Source organism: Ammospiza nelsoni, chromosome 23 (genome assembly GCF_027579445.1).
Source record: "Ammospiza nelsoni isolate bAmmNel1 chromosome 23, bAmmNel1.pri, whole genome shotgun sequence".
NCBI lineage: Eukaryota > Metazoa > Chordata > Aves > Passeriformes > Passerellidae > Ammospiza > Ammospiza nelsoni.
In genome coordinates, this window is record NC_080655.1 from 64419 (window position 1) to 69783 (window position 5365).

A 5365-nucleotide genomic window follows, 5' to 3' on the forward strand; every position below is an offset into this window, starting at 1 on the left:
AATTTATATAACATTATTCTATTTCTATTATTTATATTTACTTATATTTTGTGCTTTTATAAATATCTTTCCACATTGATTGCATATTTCTATGTCTAAAATTACATTTCTATCATGCTTTCACTATTTAAAATACAAATCCCATCCTAACTAAATAAATACAAAAAAGCTCTATTCTTTTAAACTACATTGAAATATTTTTATATTTATAGCGCTCATGACTATATTCACATTTATATTTGCAGTTTATACTTAAGTATTATATTAATCATTATGTATAACATGTATCCTATTCAAATAAGAGATAAATTATTTTCCTAATTATGTACCATATCTACTGCTACAACTTATTTTTTCTTACATTTTTAATTTTTATATTAACCTTCAGCTATTTATGATCTATTTCTATTCTTAGATTTCTACCTTTATATTATTTGTATTTATAATGTTTATACTAAAACACCTGCTTTTGCCAAATAAAAAAAAAAATCCCCTTTATTTTAAACTACTTAAAAAAACCTAGAGTATATCCATCTGGTATAACATATAACAAATGATAGATATGATAGATGTAAAATTGATATAAATATTGTAGTGTATTATAGGAAATAAATAAAAATCAATATGATCCATAACACAAGTAATACTGTATAAATGTTATATTTATGTTATTTTATATTTCAAATAATTTAACATTTCTTTATATATTTGCATATACTTGACAAACATTTCTATATTTATACTTGGGTTGCGATTTTTTTCTGGGTGTTTTCTGGGTCTTTTCTTGCCCTTCTTCGAATTTTTTTCTGGGTTATTTCTTGTCCATCTTGGGGGTTTTTTCTGGGTTTTTTCTTGCCCATCTTCAGACTTTTTTCTAGTTTTTTTCTTGCCCATCTCAGAGTTTTTTTTTTTGGGGTTTTTTCTGGGTTTTTTTCTTGCCCATCTTGGGTGATTTTCTGGGGTTTTTCTACGTTTTTTTCTTGCCCATCTGGGATTATTTTCTGGGGTTTTTTTCTCGTTGCTTTCTTGCCCATCCTGGGCTTTTTCTGGGTTTTTTTCTTGTCCATCATGTGGTTTTTTTCTGGTTTTTTCCTGCTCATCTTCGTCTGGTTTTCTGGGTTTTAAGCCAAAATCGGTACATATCATGTCAGTTCATGCAATACAACCCGGCTGGGGATTTTTTATTCTAAATTTAACAAGGAGTCGCAAAACCTGGAAAGCAAAAGTCACACACACAAGGTTAAATCCAGTCAGCATGCACTCACACACGCAGAAACGAGCAGACACAGACAGACACAGCCACGTGCTCTCACACACGCTCACACAATCTTTCCACTTAAATGCTCACTGCGGCCCTTACTCGAGATGCTGAAGAACGTGCTGTGACACATCTTCTGGCTGCCGCTCCTTGAGGTAAAATGGCAGATCCTGGGGAAATCAGCAGCCTCGGGGACCTGTGAGACGACAGGAAGGGTCAACGAGTGGCTATCTGACAGCTAGGACTTGTCTCCTCTCTGGACTGATAAATTTTCTACCCAAAATCCAATAGAAGACAGATGTATAGGTACATAGAACATAAGCCACCATAGGCAGATACAATACAAGCCAGGACTTGCAAAAATTCTCTGGAAGATGAATTCTTGCGCCCTATTCCCTTTCAGAAGAAGGAACCTACACAACTACTGCAGTCATCTGAGGAGGTGCATCTGAAAAAAAAGTTAGGACAACAGTCAGACGGTTCAATGAGAACTGAAGAGCTCCAGATATCCTGTGTCCATCTACAAATCCCATCTAGAGTCCAACTACACCCCACACTGCACATTACAAATCCCCGGGCCCTCTCCTATTGCACCAGGCTATGCGGCAGGGCAGAGCAGCTCGGGCACAAATGTGTGCTGACAGCCGTGACACAGGATGGACAGGACAGGACAGACAACGGGGACACAACGCAGACAGAAAATTCTAGGCAAGGAAAATGGCTGCAAGGACTGAGAGAATGCAAAAGGAGATGACCGAGTTCAAACTGATGGTGAGCTGATGAGGCTCAGAGAACCCCGAAGGAAGAAGATGATAACTGAATGATTTCTTCTAAGAACTGCAAAGATGGATGCCTAGGAATCCTACGGTCAGAATCCTCTACCTAACCTCATATTACGCCAAGTCCTAATCCACCAAAATGGATCCAGGTGGGGGCATAGCTGTCCATACAGCCCAGACCAAGACCTGACAAGACATCAGATGCGATGCTTCCAAAGACAGAAGAGAGTCTGATGCCTGTCTGAGCTCCCCAGTCAAAAGTTCTGTGGCCTGGGTGCCAGGACAGGGAATGCAGAGATCACAGATGCTAACAATGATGCCAAGATTAATGACAGGCACCCCTAAGGTAAAAGACATGCGATACACAAACAACACACAATTCACAACAGACAAGTGACACGAGACACACCGGGACTGCTCTGCCCTGCTGCACACCTCAGCACTGTGATCAAAAGTGAGACTTGGCTTCTATGGGGCCTAAGGGGCCACTTCATTAACACCCCCCCACCTCCAAACTGGACTCAAAACCCCCTCCCTGTAATCCCCAAACCAGCACCGTGCTTTCAGCCCCTCTGTGGGTCACGGCCCTCTACTTATCTCTCATACAGCTGGGGATGCTGGTCCCTGTCAGGTGCAAAGAAAGGCCACCTCATCAGATGGGAAGGTCCTGCTGGCACCGGGCTGGTGTCTCTCAGACAGCTAGATTAAAGAGAACCAAACATCAGTGCCTGATCTTGGCACCGCATCGGCCAAAACCCCACCACTCTGCTACTCACCGCGCTCCTAAGAAGGCCCGGCACCTCCTGACCCTGACCCTCTGCCACACGTGGAATGCGTCTGCACCTGAAAGAAAGTTAGAACACATGTCAAACATCACCAGGATAACTCACAAGCTGCAAACACCATATGTCAATCTAGGAACAACATCTAGAGCCCAAGTACAGCCCACATTACAAATTTCAACTCCCCAAGGCTCGTCCTATTGCAGCAGGCCATGCGGCAGGGCAGAACAGCTCCGGCAAAAAATGTGTGCACACACCCGTGACACAGAAAGTGACAAACAGGGGGGACATGAAACACGACACATCATGCTTGTGGTGAGGGCCTCGAGGGGAAAAGGCAAAAGGGACCCCAAAGACACACCAGGGAGCACGGCACACCGGACAACAGGACACAGATCGGAGCTGTTCTGCACTGCCCGCCTGAAAGCTGCCATCAAAAGTAGAGCCTCTCCCTTTAGCTGTCCTAAGAGGCCCTTGGAGAAGATTGCTTTCCCCTCTGCTCATTTTTGAATCTGTCCCAAGAACTCCCAATCTGCTACTCCGCCATCTCCAGACCGTGGCCCCCGACTTATCTTTTGGATGATCGGTGAGGGGAATCCACGCTGCACCTGAAATGAGTCTGCCTTGGAGGGCTCTGTGACGGCCTGTGAGCCTCTCGGTCAGCTGCAATAAAGAAAACCAAAACCAAAGTATGAGTCCAGAGTTATGTGGGCCAAATCCCTGCAAGTCAGCTACTTGCCCTCTCCTGAGTGTGCCTGGCTCCTTCAGGCTCCAGCTTCATCCTGATTCCAAGGCTGTGGCCTTTATTAGGAGTGGCACCTGGGTTAGAGAAAGACAAAGTTAAATGGCATTCCTCTGAGTGCAGTGGATCACCTTGTATGCTGTAAGCCATGGGAATGCCTCTGCTAGGCTTCTGAACAGCCTTGTGTGGGGGTGCCCTCAAATAAACACCCTTTCTCACCCTGCTGCTTGCAAACCCGCTCCCAAGAAATCCTAAACTGGATACCTGATCACCCTCCCTCTCCCAGTCACCATCCTCAACTCACCTGAAGCCTCAATCTCAAACATCATCCTTGACACTGGGCAGATCCCTCTTGTGACACGACGAATCTGCTGAAAAATCGTTGTGCTTGAGAGCTGAGCAATAACAGCCAATTCTCTCCACTGCTCACCTTGACTGCTGGCATCCAGATTGACTTCCTGAAAAGAAAGACAAAGAACAGAGCTGTAACACACTCACCATACACACTTCTGCTGCAGAGACAAATGGGGCCTCACCTGCTCGGGGCAATCCCCTCACCCGGGATGGGGCCCTCTGGCACACATTTAATCCATCTGAATCTGAAAAAAAAGTTAGGACAAGAGTCACACTCTTGTAGGATAACTGATGAGCTCCAGATGCCCTGTGCCCATCCACAGATCCCATTCTAGTGTCCAACTACACCCCACATTACACATTCCAAGTCTCCAAGACTTCTCCTATCGCACCAGGCTGTGCAGCACGGCAGAGCAGCCCCATCCCCAAATGTGTGCAGACACCCGTGACACAGGACAGACAGGACAGACAACAACAGGGGACACAACAGGAAAAGAAATCTCTTGGCAAGGAAAATGGCTGCAAGGACTGAGAGAATGCAAAAGGAGATGAGTGAGCTGAGACCGATGGTGAGCTGATGAGGCTCAGAAAACCCTGGGGGACGAAGATGATAACTGAATGATTAATTCCAAGAACAGCAAAGATGGATGCCTAGGAATCCTACGGTCAAAATCCTCTACCTAACCTCATATTATTACAAGTCCTAATCCACCACAATGGATCCAGGTGGGGCATAGCTGTCCATACAGCTCAGAACAAGACCTGACAAGGCACCTGACTGGATGCTTCCAAAGAGGTAACTTTTGACTGGGGAGCTCAGACAGGTATCAGAATCTCATATATGGCCTGGGTGCCGGGCCAGGGAATGCAGAGATCAGAGATGCTAACAATGATGCCAGGGGTACTGACAGGGCCCTCCAAAGGTAAAAGACGTTGGACACACAAACAACACATAATGCACAACAGACAAGTGACACGAGACACACCGGGACTGCTCTGCCCTGCACACCTCAACACTGTGATCAAAAGTGAGACTTGGCTTTTATGAGGCCTAAGGGGCCACCTCATGAACATCCCCCACCTCCAAAGCTGAATCAAAAACTCCACCCAGTATTTCCCGAAACAGCACCATGACTTCATCCCCACTGTGGGTCGTAGCCCTCTACTTATCTCTCATACAGCTGGGGATGCGGGTCTCGGGTACAAAGAAAGGCCACCTCATCAGATGGGAAGGTCCTGCTGGCACCGGGCTGGTGTCTCTCAGACAGCTAGATTAAAGAGAACCAAACATCAGTGCCTGATCTTGGCACCGCATCGGCCAAAACCCCACCACTCAGCTACTCACCGCGCTCCTAAGAAGGCCTGGCACCTCCTAACCCTGACCCTCTGCCACACGTGGAATGCATCTGCACCTGAAAGAAAGTTAGAACATATGTCAAACACCACCAGG

General features: G+C 45.6%; 1 long non-coding RNA gene across 1 annotated transcript; it reads right to left on the minus strand.

Moving 5' to 3' along the window:
* Positions 1-644: 644 nt before the first annotated feature.
* On the minus strand, positions 645-1710 carry LOC132083356 (uncharacterized). Its single transcript, XR_009419921.1, has 2 exons — positions 1361-1710; positions 645-1212 (listed from the first exon to the last, which is right to left on the minus strand). It is a non-coding gene; the product is annotated as an uncharacterized LOC132083356 (long non-coding RNA).
* Positions 1711-5365: the final 3655 nt, after the last annotated feature.